Below are 22,094 nucleotides of genomic sequence, written 5' to 3'. Positions count from 1 at the left end.
AAAGGTCGGATTCACCAAATGAAAAAACATAAATGTAAGCACAAAATTAAAATAAAACAAATTATGAGTGCGTGCGTTAAGAGTCTCTCTACACGTTACTATGAATGACTGTAAACATTTTAAATGTTTCAAATGAAAAATTTCTCCTTCATTCTAATAAAATGCATGTTCTTATTTCCTAATGAAGTACTGGCTACCAAATTCTCCTAGCAGAACCCTGATCCCCAAGCGCCTAGCTTTGTTTTGTTTTCACGTGTTCACTAAACAGCAGACCTGAAGTGTGTAGCAGGGTCGTGCGCAGCCTATCAATACTCCTTACATACTTAAACAGTTTCGGGTCGCTTGGAGGCTTTAGATTATCAAATGCAGGACTCTGCTCGTAAGTGACATAAAAAAGTCACTCATGAGGTAACTAAGCCAGGAGATAATAATATTAAGAACAGAAAATGGTTGTGAATGGGGCAGGAAGCAACAAGTTAGTGTGGAAGAAATGCCGCTTGATTGGAATCCTCAAGGCAACAGAAAGCGAGGTCGCCAACGAAATACACAGAAGCGTATAATGAAAAAAGAAGCCAAAGATTGAGATATACAGTAATTGGAATTCCCCAAACATGTTACATAAAATAGCGTTAGATGGCAAGCGGTGAAGGTTCTTAACTTACTCCTGAACAGGAGACGGAGTTTATTAGTCTTGTTTATTTTAATTTATTATTATTCAACGGTCTACTATATAATAACGAAATATCATCACAAATCCAGCTTAACGCTAGAACATCACATTTAAAAAATCGTCAGTTACATTATAAAAAACAAACACTTCAGCACATAAAAATTCACCAGTGTTAAAAATGTGTTCAAAATTCAACTAAGTATGTAAAACATGGGATCTAGATTTCAGCATTTCTTACATGAAATATAAACATTTTCTTATTAAATAATAATAATACTAAACTGCCCCCCATTGAAGGTAGCCCTTAAGGACTCAGTATATCCTCAAAAAATTATTATACATATGTAAACATAGATATTAAATTTTAAAGAAGGGAAACAAAAAAAAAAAAAAAAAAAAGGGGCGTGAAAAATTACAATTGCTATTAATGTGGCACCATGTGATTAATCAGGATTTGGCAGGATTTTTTTTAACACGATTATCACAATGTCATCCCTCAGAGATGTTGGCAGAGCGAACTGCCGACGAAATTCTTCGAAAAAAGCTGGTATAGTCCCTTGAGCACCTATGAGCAAGCCGAATACCTCAACGTGAATTAAGGCATATTTCAGCTTGAAATAGTTGACTGTAGGCTCATAGATCGACTTCTTCTCAAGGTGGACCTCGGCTGACTGATAACATTCTACTTCAAAACGTATCGTGGGGTCCACATAGTTGATTTTAAATAGTATTGCTACCTATTTATTACTCTGTAATTTGCCATTTATACATTTTACATATTTTGGTTATGGTATCTATATTTATCTATTCATCATTCTTTGTATTTTGTATTTTTCATTTATATCTGTATCTGTGTCTTTTATTGACGTAGTAGGCTATGTATTTGTCTGTTTTATTTTATTTTTCATTCGTATTACACTTGTACCATATGTTTTATCTCTTTTTTCATGTTGTCTCCAATTTGATGTCCTAAGCAAATATTTGTATTATCAATTGTAATTGGGGCTTTGCCCTGTTATAGACATAAATAAATAGATAGATAGATAGACAGACAGACAGACAGACAGATAGATAAATATTTTTACCTGGTTATTTAATGACGCTGTATAAACTATTAAATCATTTAACGTCGATGGATTTGGTGATAGAAAGATGAGGCCAGGATTCGCCATAGATTACCTGGCATTCGCCTTACAGTTCAGGTAATCAGTCCAAGCAAAAATCGAACCCACGCCCGAGCGCAACTGTGGATCAGTAGACTTGAGCTACGCCGGTTAATAATTTATCATTGTCTAAAATACTTAAAATGCGAAGTAAGTTTAAATTGTTTTTATTTCATAACAGGCTTTGTCTCCTCCTAATAATACTCCTACAAACTGAAGAAATCCACTTCGGCACTGGTAACTGACACATTTTTTGTCTCAGTCAGTATTCAACCATCTAAACCATAAAGCAATATTGGCACGACAAGTTTAACACTTTTTAAAATTTGAATTGGTTATCCTTGGCTGTATTTTAAACGCTTAATTTATTTTTTGTTTATTTCTTTCTCGTTCGATTGTTTGTTTTATCTCCCTTAACTGCCCCCTAATGCCACTGCGGTATCGGAGACGAGATTTTATTTGATCAACGCTAGATATAGTCACATTGTGAGCCTCCCTTACCTTGAGATCAGCACGACGAAGGATTGTCGCCGTGATGACAACACTGGACAATCACAAGTCAAAGTACAAACACCAAATCCTATAGAATTAAAATAAATCTTTGATAACGCCGGGCATTAATCCACGGACCACTGTGTTATCTACAGAGCTACAACGGCAAATTAGTGTTTAATAATAATAATAACAATAATAATAATAATAATAATAATAATATTATTATTATTATTATTATTATTATTCATAGATTTCAAAAAGACATACACTATGACTCGGTTAGGAGAGAAGTATTATATGATATTCTTATAGAATTTGGTATTCCCAAGAAACTAGTTCGATCAGTGAAACGTACAGCAGAGTCCGTATAGGTCAGTTTCTGTCTGATGCTTTTCCAATTCATTGCGGGTTAAAGCAAGGAGATGCATTATCATCTTTGCTTTTTAACTTCGCTCTAGAATATGCCATTAGGAAAGTTCAGGATAACAGATAGGGTGTGGAATTGAACGGGTTACATCAGCTTCTTGTAAATGCGGATGACGTAAATATGTTAGGAGAAAATCCACAAACGATTAGGGAAAACACGGAAATTTTACTTGAACCAAGTAAAGCGATAGGTTTGGAAGTAAATCCCGAAAAGACAAAGTATATGATTATATCTCGTGACCAGAATATTGTACGAAAGGCAAATATAAAAATTGGAGATTTATCCTTCGAAGAGATGGAAATATTCAAATATCTGGGAGCAACAGTAACAAATATAAATGACACTCGGGAGGAAATTAAACGCAGAATAAATATGGAAAATGCCTGTTATTATTCGGTTGAGAAGCTTTTGTCATCTAGCCTGCTGTCAAAAAATCTGAAAGTTAAAATTTATAAAACAGTTATATTACCGGTTGTTTTGTATGGTTGTGAAACTTGGACTCTCACTTTGAGAGACGAACAGAGATTAAGGGTGTTTGAGAATAAGGTTCTTATGAAAATATTTGGGGGTAAGATGAAGTTACAGGAGAATAGAGAAAGTTACACAACGCAGAACTGCACGCATTGTATTCTTCATCTGACATATTTAGGAACATAAAATCCAGACGTTTGAGATGGGCGGGGCATGTAGCACGTATGGGCGAATCTAGAAATGCATGTAGAGTGTTAATTAGGAGGCCGGAGGGAAGAAGACCTTTGGGAAGGCCGAGACTTAGATGGGAGGATAATATTAAAATGGATTTGAGGGAGATGGGATATGATGATAGAGACTGGATTAATCTTGCACAGATAGGGACCGATGGCGGGCTTATGTGAGGCGGCAATGAACCTTCGGGTTCCTTAAAAGCCATTTGTAAGTAAGTACCGTCAAAGCGGGCTACTTGGACCCTTAAGGTGTTACTTGAACCCAGAAGAAAAAAATGTTTTCGTCGATGTAAAATAACAGTTTGGTGTCGAAAGTTGTGGTTTTTTTCTCTGCAAACTTTCATCTGTACAAATATTTTCACCTAAGTTACTCCAATGGTAAGTAAGCTTAAACATTTTTTTCTTCTGGGTTCAAGTAACACCGTAAGGGTCCAAGTAGCCCGGTTTGACGGCAATAATAATAATAGTAGTAGTAGTAATAATAATAATAATAATAATAATAATAATAATAATAATAATAATAATATTTGGTCACTTAATTTCTTATGACTTTTCATTCAAGGGATTCCCGTCATATTTTGTAAGATTTGTGGTACAGTATGCGGACCATTATAGGATCATAGGTTTTTGTGTGTCATCTGAGGTTTCCTTCGTGGATCTTGATTCGTGTCTTTCTTCCCACCAGCTTTAAATAGCTCCCATAGTCTAAATAAAGAATTCCAGTTGAGCGTAATGACACATCCGCTCTCCAGTACTACGAGAAGCCTCTCTCAACCGGTTTCAGTTGTCTAAATCTAGAACGCGAGTGAACTTGCAGTAACTCACAATAAAATATGCCAATAGCTTCAATACTTGTTCGGAGGCACAAAAAGAAAGAAGTGTTTCCAAACGGGTTCCATCCATCCTATTTGAAAAGCAATGAGAATTCCTTGAACTAGATTAAACTTGAAATAAGAAAGCAGAACGGCCGGCTGACTCTCTTGAGAGCGGAGTCAGGAAGTGGCCAACGAGGCCGCCTCGTTAGTGCCCGGGCGGCCGGCGCCCCTGGCTGCAGAAAGTGAGAACACGACTCTACCCTCCAGCACCTCGCTGCTTGCTGTTTATCAGTTTTCACTTGTTTCACGTCGATGTATCATGCAGTTAGCATGCTGTGGTGTTTACAGTGGCTAAGATATTGCATGGAACATATAATTATAGCCGTGATTCTGAGTTCAGTTTAGGGCAGGGCATGACTATTTCTCCCTTGGCGGTCCGACGCCCGTCCTCTACAGTGTTATGTCGTCGGCTTAAACGCTTAGAGTGTAAACCTGCTAATTGCTGTAAAGGGAATTTTACAAGGGACGCAAAAAACTGAGTTTAAATTAACTCTGAAACTTTAGGACCAAATCCAAAGTACAGGTACAAATATCACTGTAGTACTTTGAATTTGGTTCTAAAGTTTCAGAGTTAATGTAAATTGACATTTTTTGCTTCCTTTGTAAAATTTCCTTTTTGTAGTTAGCAGGTTTACATTCTAAGCCGACGATGTATAAATCCGTCCCTATGTTGTCCATACTAAGTGATCGTCTTAAAAAGTTAAGAGTCTACGATGAACTCCGTTAAGAGAAACAAACCCTATTTATAAATGGATGGATGATACTGACTCACTGAGTGATTGGTTGATTGAACGATTGATTTATTGATTGATTGGACGATTAAGAGGTTGAACGATTGAGTTATTGAACAATTGAACGATTTGAGTAAACGATTAAGTGATGGATTGAGTGAACATTTGGTGATAATTTAATTGAGTGAATGATTGAGTGATTGTATGAACGATTGAGCAACTGATTGAACGATTGAGTAATTGATTTAATGATTGAGTGATTGATTGACTGAGTGATTGAACGATTAAAGAACTGTGTAAGTGATTGAACGATTGAAGGATTGAGTAAGTAATTGACTGAATGATTGAGTGACTGAGTGATTGACTGAACGATTGAGTGATTGATTTTGATTGAACGATTGAAGGATTAAGTGACTGAACGATGAAATGATTGAGTAAGTGATCGACTGAACGATTGAAGAATTGAGTAAGTGATTGGTTGAACGATTGAAGGATTGAGTAAGTGATTGATTGAGCGATTGAGTGACTGAGTGATTGACTGAACAATTGAGTGTCTGAGCTATTGATTGAACGAGTGAAGGGTTAAGTGATTGAACGATTGAGTAAGTGATTCACTGAAGGATTGAGTAAGTGATTGACTGAGCTATTGAGTGACTGAGTGATTGACTGAACGATTAAGTTACTGAGTTATTGATTGAACGATTGAAGGGTTAAGTGATTTAACGATTGAAGGATTGAGTAAGTGATTGACAACGATTGAAGGATTGAGTAAATGACTGACTGAATGATCGAGTGACAGAGTTATTAATTGCACGACTGAAGGATTACGTGATTGAACGATTGAAGGATTGAGTAAGTAATTGAACGATTGAGTGAGTGACTGAGTTATTGATTGAACGATTGAAGGATTAAGTGATTGAACGATTGCAGGATTGAGTAAGTGATTGACTGAACGATTGAGTGACTGAGCTATTGATTGAACGATTGAAGGATTAAGTGATTGAAGGATTGAGTGATTGACTGAACGATTGAATGACTGAGTTATTGATTGAAGGATGAAGTGATTGAAGGATTGAGTAAGTGATTGACTGAACGATTGAGTGACTGAGTGATTGATTGAACGATTGAATGAGTGATTGTTTGAACGTTGAGTGATTGAACGATTGAAGGATTAAGTGAATGACTGAACGAATAAAGGATTGAATAAGTGATTGACTGAACGATTGAAGTATTGAGTAAGTGATTTACTGGACGATTGAAGTATTGAGTAAGTGATTTACTGGACGATTTAAGGATTGAGTAAGTGACTGAATGAACGATTGAGTGATTGAACGATAGAGTGATTGAAGGATTGAGTAAGTAATTGACTGAACGATTGAAGAATTGAGTAGGTGGCTGATTGAACGATTGAGTAATTGATTTGTAAGTAGATAGAATAATCCCAATAATTAATTTGGCTGCGGTTTATTCGGAATTGCTGTATCACGTAAGGGTTTTGAGATGATATTTTAGATTTTATATGGACTTTTTAATATTTTGTCGTTTTTTCAGAGATAGTGTATAAAAATCATAATTATGATTGTTAAACTCTGTATTTCGATGTAATATGTGGTGGAAGAAGTTTTCAGAAGTCACTACATGACAGAGGTATTTAGTTGTGCTAAACGTGTACTGGCTTTGCCTTGCGATTTAGCTAGCGACGTTGTCTAGTGCGTGCTGAAACGTGAATTTGTTGGTTTGTTGTTGTTTAGTCTACTGTTCGAAGACAGGTCTGAACCTCACAAGTGATACCAAGAAGGCACCACTCATGAGACAACTACACCAGGAGATAATGGGGTAGGGTGGCCACTTCCTTTATAAGAGTTTTTTGTGTTGTCAAAAAAACTTTAGTGGGGTTCTAAATGTTATGTAATGCTTGAATTTGAATTATACATATTTACCAATAACTCATTACTGTCTTTGTGTTAGAGCTGTGTATCTGGAAAATGTGACATGATAGAAGAAACTGATTTTTCCACTGAATTTAGCACCCCAAAATTAGGTCAATCCACCCATTTACATACCAGATACATGAAAAAGGTTTCAATTTGTCGACTACTGTACTCCAACCACGAGAAAGTCTTTGGGGAATGAGACGAAGCGGGGTAATGCTGTGAATGAATGTTGATGTCATAAGATGTCATAAGGTCACACACGTCGGTACTCGTATCTGTATTGGCTACCTCTCACAGCACAAATAAATAACATTGATACACACATATTGATACTACCCTAGTTACAAAATTAGATCACTGTTAATCTCCTGGTCTTTTAATCTCTCCATACAGGAAATAAAATATGCAGGAGAGCGCATGGTTTTTAAACTGACGTTATAACGCTAATATTATCTACTTCGTTCCAATATATGACGCAATAATAAGCACATTCCTTTCACGGTTGATCTCCTCGTTGGAGAAAAGTAGTGTTATCGCTGCTACGTCTCCCGAAGCCTCAAATTCCGCTACGCGTAGTGGAATTTCGCTACAGTTGGGTACACTGCAAATAACTATCATTTTAACCACGAGGACGACATAAGTGAAAGAAGACTTACAAGTTTGATCTCCTACCGGTAAGCAGTGTTGCAAATTCAGCGGTTTTCCCGCTAGATCTAGCGTTTTTTGGCGTTAGTTTAGCGGGTTTGTATTGCTGATATAGGGATTTAGCGGGTATTTTTAGCACTCACAGCGGCAAAATAATATAATTTTACATGGACAATATAGCAATTTAGCTGTTTCTGCACTGCACAGCCTTCTGCTGCCGCTCATCACAATCTATCATGTCATACGGAAGGAACTGTTTTTTCGCCATAATTTATATAGCGTCATTGCTCCGATTCATATCATAACCTCATCAAATGTGAATAGCGTCTATAGCTTATGGAGTCAATAAATATATAGAATTACTTGCCTAGCTTGTGAATCTGATTAAATGCGTTACAGGTCGTTAACGCCGATGAGCCGGTCCTCTCGCAATGCCCGCCCGGGGCAAATGTCAAACTCGCCCCGCCCTGAGGTCAGTGCTCATTAGGATGGAATGTGAAAGGGAAAATCTGGAACAAGTGGTTGATGAGCCTGAAGAAAACCGTGCAATGTTATGATTGTGAGATTCTCAATCTAATGCCGTATTCTTACAAAAAGCATCAGCATTCGTGTCTGGTCAATTGTAGTTGATAGAGCACGTTTTCTCAGAGTATTTAGACTTCTCTTCCCATGTCAATTACACTATTTACTCCTTCATTGCCATAGCAGTGTCACAACGTCTCACAGTCGGTAGAAGAAGCAGGTGAGTTGGCGCTTAGTGTCCTTCACTTGGTTGCAGTAGAGTAGACCGTGTAGACGACTTAATACAGACTTAGACAAAACGAGAGAATTATGTAAAGCGGGATTATTAGGCTCTATACACCATGATGATTAAACTATAGTAGATGAGGAAAGACCTGGCTATATCATCAATGGATATGGAGGGGAAAGATAGATTTTAGTTTGAGATAACTTCCGCGTCTGTAGATTCATGTAATGTTGACCGTCCTGAAACAAACTCGCTCTCTGTTAACTCATTCTTTCTCCTCTCGCACATCTCAAATACCAGGTCTCGCCTCCTCATCTGTAAGTTATGTCAGTTCCATATATAATGAAACATACGCAAATCAGTACAATAGTGGCAAAAAAACCGGACCGACCCTTGTAGCTGATTTCAGAGCCTTGTTCACTCTAGAGCACGATAGACTGGTAACTAAGACTTTCGTGGTTTGAATCCTGCTTGGGAAGGAAACTTTTTTTTTTGTTCCTTATTCAAATTTATTCCCAATACTTTTCCATTGCAGCGACATTTTACTACTTAATTAACTTATTATACCCAGAACATAAATTTTACCAGCCTTCCCAGGCAGGATTCGAACCACGAAAGTCTTAGTTACCAGTATATCGTGCTGTGGAGTGAACAAGGCTCTGAAATCAGCTACAAGGGTCGGTCCTTTTTTTTTTTTTTGCCACTACTGTACATAAATTCTTTAATTTTTAATTCACTCATGCATACAAAGACACGTAGGCATACGTACATATATGTATCTATGCATACATACATACATGCATGCATGCATACTTACGGCTTTTAAGGAACCCGGAGGTTCATTGCCGCCCTCACATAAGCCCGCCATTGGTCCCTATCCTGAGCAACATTAATCCAGTCCCTACCATCATATTCCACCTCCCTCAAATCCATTTTAATATTATCCTCCCATCTACGTCTCGGCCTCCCCAAAGGTCTTATACCCTCCGGCCTCCCAACTAACACTCTATATGAATTTCTGGATTCGCCCATACGTGCTACATGTCCTGCCCATCTCAGATGTCTGGATTTAATGTTTCTAATAATGTTAGGTGAAGAATACAATGCGACATACATACATACATACATACATACATACATACATACATACAGTACATACATACATACATACATACATACATACATACATACATACATACATACATACATACATACATACATACATACATACATACATACATTTTTTAATTTCAGAGAATATTTCATTTAAAGTATTGATTTTTAGAATTAATGAAAAATCAAGTTTTCTTTTTCCTTTTGTGTTTATTTATTACCGGTATTTATTTTTATTTTTGAAACTACTTTTTATTTTTATTTAATAAGTATGATTCACATTCATTAAAGTAAATTAAGCCACTTACAAACTTATAATAAAGTTTAATCGTAAAGAAACTAAAATGGTTAAATGCATTCATACGTGCGTACATTTTTTCGTCCAGTGTTATAGTCATACACAAGTAGGCCTACATGTTAATTCATTCGAATATTTATACTTTCGTATACGTAATCATTGTCATTTATTCGTACATACGTACCTACATGCATTCATTAATATATTCATACTTACGTAAGTTATATGCAATCATTGTAATTTATTCATATACACGTACGTGCATGCATTCATTCATATAATTATATATACGTACATGCATTAATTATTATATTCATAATTACGTATGTACATGCAATCCATTCATTCATTCATATAATCATATAATACTTAGGCCTACATGCATTAATTTGTATATTTGTAATTACGTATATATGCTTCCATTCATTTAATTACACCTACATACATGCCTTCATTAACTTATTCATGCTTGCCTACATGCAATCATACATGCATTCATTTAATTATAAATATCGTCGTTGTTTCTGCAATAACTCCTATGTGCAAAATATAAATCTTTTCAGTAGGAAGACAAAACATATTTATTCATCCTATGACAGCCGTACATAGGAGACTGTGAATTCTTACATTTTCGAAACAAACAAATATAATTACATATAGGAGATTTTATTATTTGCTGCATCACTATTTAAGTTATTTAATAGAGCAAAAATCTGAAAATCGATAAATATATCACATAGGAGTTATTGCAGGAACAACGACGATATGTACTTGCATTTGTTCACTTATCCATATACACGCAAGTTACATTAATGAATGAATTAATTATTTAATTATATATTGTTAGTTGGAAGATCTGAGGGGAAAAATACCTTTAGAGACCGAGACGTAGGTGAAAGGATAATATTGAAATGGATTTCAGAGCGTTGAGACATGACGGTAAGGATTGCATTAATCTTGCTCAGGATAGGGATCGTTGGCGGGCTTATGTAAGGGCGCCAATGAAACTCCGGGTTCTCTAAAAGTCATTTGTAAGTAAGTGTTAATTAATTAATTCGTTTATTCATTCATTCATGCATTCATACATGTGTTTTTAATTATTCGTACTTACGTATATGCATTCATTCATACTTACGTGCGTACTTTCGTTCGGTCTGTTATTTGTTTGCATACATTCATACAACCGCATACATAATTTTATGCTCGACCATGCCGAAATGTAGTAATTATACACCTGGTAGCAGACCTTTAATGCATGTCATTAAAGTACACCTACTCATTAAAGGTCAGGTCTTTCAGCCAATGACGACTCAGGTTACAACTGTTCAGCCAATGACAGGTCAGCTTTCTACCGTTATAAAACCGCAAGTATCGATTATTCTCGGATATGCAATCGAAAGAGAATTAGCGAAAAGTCACGGAGGCTGGAAATCCAATACTGTCGCAGAAGGTTATGTTCTGTTACTATAATAATTAGCGTTAATTGCAAATAATATTCAAATAAATTCAATTTGTCATCTCGTTTTTCGATGTCTAATTTAATTTCAATGTTATCTCTGTAGGTTCTTATGGCCCAGCAAGGTCAATGTGAACATCTGTTCCTCGGAAAAAATCAATACTTTCGCGTCTCCGCACATCTCACAACATACGGGACATTGGTCAAGGTCAGATACAAAGAAAATTAATAATATCAAGTTAGAAATATGGTCGAGCATAAAAAGTCGTATGAAACTCGCCTATAATGGTAATTAAGAAGCTCGTATGAAAATTATGAAACGAGCTTGCGCTCGTTTCATAAATATCCATACTCGCTTCTTAATTACCTTCAATATAGGCTCGTTGCATAATGTACTATTATAAGATAAATGCAGTCAGAACATACATGCTTCATTCAGACTTTATAGAGTGTTGAAAGGCTACCTTATAGTACGCATACATACAGACAACCTTTTTGTAATTTGTCTTCAATAGCAGCAGCAGCAGCAATAATGTATAATGTCCGTGGGGCTCCTGTTAGCATGGAGTTGTTGCGTCTCGTGACATGTATGTATGAGGAAAATTTTGCCGCTAAGATTTCTGATGAAGTCATATATTATTAGATGTTAGAATTAAAGTGTTATTTGTTTGTAATGTGTTACGCTTTAAGCAATATTTAAGTAACAGTAGCAGAAAACATGACGCAATTTGTAAATACGTAGCATTGAAGGTTTCAACCGTGGACTGCTTACAAACCTATGTACAAAGCGTATAAATTCGTACTATTCAGGTTTCCACAAGAGGTATCATACACGCCCATGAACACGGACGTTTTCTCTTGTTGGAGCAGGCAACGTCTATTTTTTTGTGTGTATTTCGAGCCATATAGCGAAGTCTGTTGTCACACGAAAAGTACACTTTCTCTGTATACAAAGAGAGAAAGTAAAACAAGCACAATACAGTATAAAAACGTCTACCCACGTGCAGTCTTTAGGCATATGATGATGTGCATATATATGACAATGTCGAGAGTTAAACCGTTGTTCGAATATGAAAAGGAAAAAGTCCATACTTATTATAATAATAATAATAATAATAATAATAATAATAATAATAATAATGATAATGATAATGATAATGATAATAATAATAATCAGGGAACGGATTTATATGGACTAAAAATATATGAAATATGTAAATATATATGTAGTTATTTTTACCAAAATATGGAATTAAATATGGATTTTTACCAAAATATGGAATTAAATATGGACTTAAAATTATAAAAAAATGACTATGTACGTTAAATATTGGTACATTTTAATCAAACTAAACAAAAAATATAATGGACGTACCTTATCTTCCAATGTAGTTTCAACAAAACACAATTTTTATTGTCTGTTACCATAACAATAGGTTACAAACATTTCTTTCAAGTGCTGAAAAGTGAATCTTCTTCTATTGTCTCTGAGGATAGATTTATACTGACTAAAAGAGCGTTCGACGTCACAAGAAGTAACTGGTACATAATTCAATTTCACAATGTCTGCTGGGGATAAGTCCAAGTTAATCTTCACTGTTGATTCACCACTCATCACAGCAACAACCTTTTGTAGTTCTTCATATCCAGGGCTTTTTGAAAGTACAGTGTCCACCTTAGCTCTTACTGCATCTGCAACTTTACCTCTACCACGATTCAGTTGTTCCACAGTACTATTTATAATTTCAAAACTTTCAGATAGTGAAAGGTGCCTATTTTGGAGACTTTTGAGCGTTTTTATGATGCATGAAAATGTATGCTGAATGTGAGCTAAGTCATTCTTCACACTTATGTCACAGGTAACTGTTTTCGCAGTATCAATTGAGACTGCATCTTCAGAGTCCAATGCAAGGAGAACATTGTTAATAGAGTCTATATGTTCGGCATAATATTCAACTGCTTCTAGCCATGTACCCCATCTAGTTAAAATTGGCTTTGGTGGCAATGGAATTTCAGGGTACATTTCTTTCAACACGTTAACTCTACTGGGAGCTTTGAGAAATACTTTTTTCACTGATGAAATCAACAAATCTACTTTAGGGAAATTGTCTCTGACCACTTCTGCCACACGATGAAATGCATGCGCCACACAAGTAAAATGAGTCAATTTAGGATATACAACAGATAATGCTTGTCCAGCTTTGACCATATAAGGGGCAGCATCGCTAATAAAGAATAACACATTATCGTACATAATACCCTTTGGCCACAGGATACCCATAGCTTCGTTGAACAGTTTAACTATAGTTTTGTTATTGCACTTTTCTAGAACATCACAATGTAAAAGAATTCGTTCAGAATATTGTTCACTTAACAAACCGATAACTACATTACCAACAAGTCTACCTTCTTTGTCGGGAGTCTCATCAATGGAAACCCAAATTGAACTATCTTTAATTTCATCTCTTATCTTCTGTATTGTCTCATCGTAGATGGATGGAGCATACGTCTTCCTGAGTGTTGACTCATCCGGGATTGTATGTTGAGTATATTTTTCAAGGAATTCCCTGAAGACCTTATTCTTTAGTTTGTAGAGAGGAATATCAGCAGAGATGAGAGAACGGCACAGGTCGATGTTAAACTCAGATCTTACATTCGATGTTGTTGGTTGTGTTAAAAACAATTGTCTCTGCTTGGAATTTAGTTGTTTGTTGGCCTGATGTTTACTAGTTGTAATGTGTTGTTGCACCAGGAACTTTTGTGTAGATGATACTGCACACTGACACAAATTACAAAATAATATTTTATTGTCAGTTGATAAACCATCTTCTTTAAATTCTGAAATGTAACTTGTTAGTTTTGATTTTAAATTGACTGAATGACGTACTTTTGGCATATTTACCGTCTTTATAGTATGATTTACAAAACTGAACCTATGTGTACTCTGACTGGCATTTAACTGTTGAGCTGCACAACTGAAGTCTGTTAAAAATTTTAAATTAAATTAATACAGTTTTGTAACTTACTTTCCCATTGTTGATAGGACTGCTAATTTTCAAATAACTCTGATGTTAAAGGGATTACTGAACATGTGTTTAAATCTCTATTGTTGAAATGTATTTTTAAAAGTTAATGGAATTTTGTTTTGTTTTATTGTTAAACCTAATATAATATGGACTGTTTTATATGAAATATGGAAAATATATGGAAATTAACGAAAATATGTACTAAACTCTAAAATATGGAAAAATATGGAAAATAAAAGTAGGATTTTTCAACCCTACACATTGTGAAACATAAAGATAATGCAAAATATAAATTATATTAGCTTTATAAGTAAATATGTATTTACATATAAATCCTTTCCCTGATAATAATCATAATAATAATAATAATCATAATAATAATAATCATAATAATAAATTATTGTGTTATATGTGTATAAAATTGTATGTTGTGCATCAGTACGATAGTACAACAAGGTACTACATAAAGAAATTGTATCTGTTATGGCCGTTGATGGATTAGACTATTTATTTGTTGTAATTCGTGCTGTAAGGATTTCTTTACTCTATGACGATACCTGGAACTATACTTATTCTTGTTGAGATTTTAAATATACCAATGTTTAGTGTCGATTCTGCACGTTGCATAGGTGAATTGTAGATTTATTATTATTATTATTATTATTATTATTATTATTATTGTTATTACTATTATTATTATTATTACTAGCCGTACCCGTGCGCTCCGCTGCACCTGTTAGAAATAAATATAAAGTAATTAAATAATTAAAATAGGACGTTTGATCCAGGGAAAATTCGTGTTTTATAGAAGGATAAATCGTTTAATGTGTTACTTAATTTAAATTGTATTTAAATAATTAAAATGCGATCATTTTTGTCCAGAGAGCACTAAGAAGTTACGGTAATAACATTATAGCATTATGTCCATCTAGAGAAACTACACTTTCCAATGGTGAAATAATAATTAATTATACAAATCGGTTAATTTAGCTTTCGATATTACTTCATACAAACACAGAAACATTCTCTGTAGACTATGTTTCATAGCTTTCGATTGTTGTTGTTCAAGGCCCCTTATAGACGTAGTCATTTGTTTTCATTTCTTTACACCGCCTTAGATGGCATTGCATTTTAATTTTAAAACTCATTTATCTCTGTAAATATCAGTCCTATCAAAATTTTGCAAAGAATAAAACTTACCGGAAATCATTTTTAAAGAAACTATTGTCATATAACATATTTCACAAAAATCAATAATAAGCGAGTTATTTCGATTTATTTAATTCAGGCCCCCTTTTAACCCCTCTTTTAAATAACGTATTTTGAGTGTCATATAGCCTAAAATCTAAGTTACAGCGAACTTAATTTATATTCAAATTTTCATTTAAATCGGTTCAGCCATTATCGCATGAAAAGGTAACAAACATCCAGACAGACAGACATACAAACAAAAATTTCAAAAAAGCGATTTTCTGTTTCAGAGTTGTTAATTATATATGTTAGGACCAATTATTTTTGGAAAATCGAAAATTACCAGAAAAATTTCGCCTACAGATTTATTATTAGTGTAGATTATTAGTATAGATTATTATTATTATTATTATTATTATTATTGTTATTATTATTATTATTGTTATTACTGTTGTTCTCCTTCTATCTACCAAGATTTAGGCCTTTAGACCTGTTCCAAGCCTAACAGTTTTGAATAATTTCAAGGGAAAAATTGTTCCGGGGCCGGATATCGATCCCGAGGCCTCTGGTTGAACGTACCAGCGCTCTACCGACTGAGCTACCCAGGAACTCCACCCGATAAAGTCTCAATTTTTCCTCTTATATCCACACAACTCGAATGGGCTGACGAGCCGCCAGGGACCCACATCGATTGCACACAAACTCTGTGTGACTTGGAATTGTGGCTTTCTGTTAACGTACCTACAGTTACGTATATATTATGCAAGTCTACAATTTTTAACATGAGCTTAAGAAATAGGCCTATAATAACATACCGAGTAGAAACATTGAAGCTAAACTCCAGAACAAAATCATGATTATTTTCGACAGAAATGAGTATCTGGTGACGCTCCTCAAGAATTTCTAGAATACACAGAATAAAGAACAGTGTGAGTAGAGAAGTATAAAAGTTCAAAGTTCAATAATAGACATCTTAACAAACAACTAAAATTATATGGACACAAGAAAAAGATGGCAAACAATACATTAACAAAGAAAGTATTGGAATTAGTTCCATCTGGTAGAAATGGAAGGGGCCGACCAAAGATTACTTGGAAGGATGTAATTTTCAGCAGCATGCGGGAGAAAAGAATGAAGGGCGAGTATTGGAACGCTGGAGGAAAGCGACGGGACATTAGGCCTAATTGCGCGCAGGAAGATGTGATGAACTTCGAAAAACCTGCTTAATAATAATAATAATAATAATAATAATAATAATAATAATAATAATAATAATAATAATAAATCTGTAGCCAAAATTTTTCTGGTAATTTTCGATTTTCCAAAAATAATTGGTGTTAACATGTATAATTAACCATCCTGAAACCGAAAATCCCTTTTTTGAAATTTTTGTTTGTATGTCTGCCTGTCTGTCTGTCTGGATGTTTGTTACCTTTTCACGCGATAATGGCTGAACCGATTTATATGAAAATTGGAATATAAATTAAGTTCGTTGTAACTTAGATTTTAGGCTATATGGCATTCAAAATACTTTATTTAAAAGAGGAATTATAAGGGGGCCTGAATTAAATAAATCGAAATATATCGCTTATTATTGATTTTAATGAAAAATATTACATAACAGAAGTTTCTTTAAACATAATTTCCGATAAGTTTTATTCTATACAACATTTTGATAGGACTGATATTTAATGAGATAAATGAGTTTTAAAATTACAATAACAACGCCATCTAAGGCGCTGTACTGAAATAAAAACAAATGACTTCGTCTATAAGGGGCCATGGACAACAATCGAAAGCTATTAAACATAGCCTACAGAGAATGTTTCTGTGTTTTTATGAAGTAATATCGGAAACTAATTAATTGTTTAATTATTATTTCACCATTGGAAAGTGTAGTTTCTCTAGATGGACATAATTCTACAATGTTATTACAGTAACTTCTGAAACATATAGCAAGTAATATAAAGTATAGACATTAAAACTAAATGGTATGTCAATCTTCATTAAACTATGGTTGCATGTAATAACAATTAAGAAACGTGTTAAAGGCATTGCCATTGCACCAAATGATTGCTCTCTGGACCAAAATGACCGCATTTTAATTATTTAAATACAATTTAAATTAAGTAACATATTAAACGATTTATCCTTCTATCAAACACGAATGTTCCTGGATCAAACGTCCTATTTTAATTGTGTAATTACTTTATATTTATTTCTAACAGGTGCAGCGGAGCGCACGGGTACGGCTAGTAATAATAATAATAATAATAATAATAATAATAATAATAATAATAATAATAATGAATAGTTTTCTGCTGGCTGTACTTTTCTGTGTGTTTGTACTTGCATTACATAGCTGCGACACCATTCCGCACCAAAACTTAACCGACCTACACCTGGCCTGAAACAATCGAATTGGTTGGTGAAAGACAAGTACAGTATAAAGAGAGAGAGAGAGAGTCCGAAACACGGCCAGCACGCAACGTCAGCTTTGTTTATAATAGCTTGAACACGACTTCTTAATCAATGTACGTTAGTCGATTAGATTAGTGACATACTTTAGTTCTACAAATCCCTGCTAGATGGTGGCGTCATACATTATGCCTGCACTTTTGGATGTGTTCCCATAGAAATGATCAGAAGAGGGCCGGCTTTTTTTTTTATTATTATTAGCGACAAACGCTTAATATGAGAGTTGCACCAAAATGTAAAGGTTTCATCATATATGTGACTAATTTATGACTAAATTTGTCGCGAATTTCCGCGAAAATTGACTGTTTCTGTAAAAAAAATCTTCATTTCCACGATTAAAACGAAAAAGACATGTTTTTGTATTACTTCAAAGAAGTTTAGTGTATTAGTTTTGAAGATGTTAGCTGTGAAAAAATAGGGAGAGAAATAATTTAGGAATTCTATTATTTTCTTTCATGGCCTACAGGATCATTGATGACTGGGATTTTATATAAAACTGAGTTAAGTAACAATAAGACTGATTTACAAATGATATTTTAAGGGAAGACATCGATTAGAGCTCATTAATAGTTCCTTTCTTAGACATTATGCTCCACAGTTTTTCCATAAGAACTTACCAAAGACTGTTAAATAATCTATTATAGTTTTATACGTTAAATTCACGTCTTTTTTGTATTATCATTTTTGTCGATAATGTAGAGTCCAAGCAGGAATATCCAAGGACATAAAAGTAAATATTAATATGTCAAAGAAGATTAGTCAAACATATGTAAATAATAATTGAAAGAAATAATAATATTGTGGTTTTATTACCGAAAGGGAAGGAAATAAGTCTGGAAACGCTGAAGCGACCTAAGAAATCTGAACAGGCAAGTGTTTTTATATTCTCTGCGAAGAGAGTAACAAGAATTAGAAAAATATTATCGCTGTCAACATTAAGGAGAGTTTAAAGACTGAAGTGACTAAAACCGATAGGTTACCATTTAATCACAGTCTAGTATATATAGTCGCGAAGCTTGGGGTGATTTTTTGCATTTCTCGCGATAGTTGCTAGCTGCTTGGAGCGCTGTGTGTACTAGGAACAAGACTGTCACTGGCATCGTGATCTAATACAGGCCGTAAGGCAGACCATGTGACTCGCTTAACCCGATCACGAAGGGCGGCGTTTCAACCATATAAATTAATTGGAATGCATAAAAAGTAACATATATTTCTCTAAAATGTAGTGTAATTGCATTAATAAAATTTAAAACAATGATTAGGAGACACTTCAGACATAATTCCTTGCGAGTTAAGGTGTAATATTATTTTTGGTGTGAAAATTACGTTGTTCGTATGTGTAATAGACCTACCTGCCTTTATTTCGATTAAATATTGCGAAATTATTGTACATTCATTTATGCACGATTCAATAATTTTCAGTTGCACCGCACGAATATTTAGATATGTTGAAATTATATGTTATGTTTACTGTCCCAGTTGCCCCTTTCTGTCTAATTTTAGTGGTCTTCAATGCCCTGCCATTCATATGGAAATATTATAGGTTATGTTTACTATATCTTATATTCCTAAATTCGCAATTATACATTATAATTAAGCATAATGTCATGTATGATACTCCGCACATTCAATTTGTCTGTATTTTAATACTACAATTGAGTATTGAATTATTGTATTTATCTACTACCTAAGAGACGAAGCAACAATCGTACGTACACTGATTTCATAAGAGTGGTATGATAAATTTTCTGTCTTTATCAAGGAAGGTAGATGTGCTATATTAAAATCACAATATAAATTCTTTTTTATTAAACCTCAAAATAGCTTCCATTCTAAACTTGAAATGTTGACACAAACAGATTATGTTAACATGTAAAATTCTCTTCACATTAAAATAACACAGTTTTGTAATTATTTATGCAACATATTATGCAACAAGAAGTAAAGGGAACTTATGGACACATTACACTAAATAAAACTTAGCTATGATACGCAATAAAGTTATAATATAATAATTCACTGAGCTCCATACATTGAAATAGAAAACCCGAACATATATTACGGCCTGGTCTAGATCGAAAAGGCATTGACTGTGCCGTATTTCGCATTGTTGTGAAAAGTTGTGTAAACTGTGAAATGTTCGTTATCGGTTGTAATAACTGTAAATGGCTAAAAATACAATAATTTGAGTAATAATATGGGACAAGGAGACATTTGTTGCACTATAAATTCTAAGAAAAAGAGGTCAGAGTTATCCTTCCGAAAGATCCAGGAAGGTGAGTTTATAAAATATAATATATACTTTATGAAAATAATATATAAACCTTATGTATTTCGTATTTCAATAGTGGAAGGAAGGCGTTAATTTTTCAAAAGAATACGATATCAAAAGTACAATACATTTTATCGTCTGCTAGGGAAAGAGTCTGTGATGAGGCGATAGTAGCGATCCTGGTGGCTAGCAACTATCTATGGATGCATATTTCAACTGTCTATGTTTGCATATTTAGTAAGTATTGAGCTTCGCAACTGTATATACTGAACTGTGATTTAATTTTAATTTTATTTTGAAAGCTACTCAACCAATAATGATCAAATTTTATGGAAATCTTTATACAGAGTGAACCGTAAGTAATGTTATTATTTTCAGGGGGTTATTCTTCGAGAGAATTCAAACAAAAGGTTTAATACAATTTTACTCGTTTTTTGCTTCCTTTTCGAGATAATTATTTTGTATGAAACATTTCATAACGAGTTTTGGGAAAGACATTGATTGAATTCCCAATATATGCTCGGGCAATGTAAGAGAACAGTGTATTATGATAATAGATTGTTGAAAGAATTTTAGTTTTATTCTTTAAGGGGAATTGGACGTTATCGCATGCAAAGTAATGGTAAAAATAGCCTATCTTGAAGCGATCAGAATTGTAATACTATTTATCACAGCTCTTTCATTTTTTAGTGATATACGTATGTATACACATTAAGCTTTAAAATGAAAGAAGAATGGTTAATCTAGTGTAAATCTTACCCTTAAATTAATTTTTGAATTTAATCTTTTTTATATAAATTCACTACATACCTGTGATTAGTTACACTCTGTTCACTTATAATAGCACACATTGAATTAAAATTTTGGCCACTTACTGCTAATAGATACTAAAACATACACTACTAAAATTATTAAAATATCTGTAATATTATGGGCATACGGGTTATACTAATCTTCAATTCCTTTCTAATTTATTGGCGGTGATGATTGCTATAAGCCCTATGCCCATAATATTATAGATACATGAATAATTTTACTAGGGTATGTTTTAGTATCTATTAGCAGTAAGTGGTCAAATTTTCAATTCAATATGTGTTATAATAAGTGAATAGAATGTACCTAATCACAGACATGTAGTGGATTTATAAAAAAAAATTGTGCTTAATTAAAAAAATTAATTTAAGGATAAAGATTTACTCTAGAGTAACCATTCTTTTTCATTTCAAAGCTTAATGTGTATACATATATCACTAAAAAAATGAAAGAGCTGTGATAAATAGTATTATATTTATGACTGCTTGAAGAGAGGCTATTTTTACCATTATTTTGCATGCGATAGTGACCAACTCCCCTTAAATGTGCAGAAATTTGATTCCAACGAATGTAACTTTTCGCTCTGTAAAGGAATTTTAAAACGTTACATTTGTTTAGATCAAATTTCTGCATATTTAAAGAACAAAACTAAAATGCTTTCAATCATTTATTATCATAATACACTGCTCTCTTAAATTGACTAATCATATTGGGGATTAAATCAATGGTTTTCCCAGAACACTCTGTGAAATGTTTAATATAAAACAATTTTATTTCTGAAAAGAAGCAAAAACGAGCAAAATTGTATTAAACTTTTTTGTTTGAAATATCTCAAAGAATAACCCCCTGAAATTAATAACAATACGTATTGTTTACCCTGTATGTGTGTCTTGCATGTGACATAGATTTCATTCTGATTGAATGAATTGTTTAGCTATATGGATGATTGTTTTTAATTATACTTTTTTTTAACTCAAAACATTGGTTTCTAATATTCTTTTCCTCAAATACTGTCATAGGTAGAACTGTAAATATTTTTTCACACATGCTAGGAT

The sequence above is a fragment of the Periplaneta americana genome, chromosome 15 (assembly GCF_040183065.1).
Source record: "Periplaneta americana isolate PAMFEO1 chromosome 15, P.americana_PAMFEO1_priV1, whole genome shotgun sequence".
Classification (NCBI taxonomy): domain Eukaryota; kingdom Metazoa; phylum Arthropoda; class Insecta; order Blattodea; family Blattidae; genus Periplaneta; species Periplaneta americana.
This window is presented reverse-complemented; position numbering follows the sequence as displayed.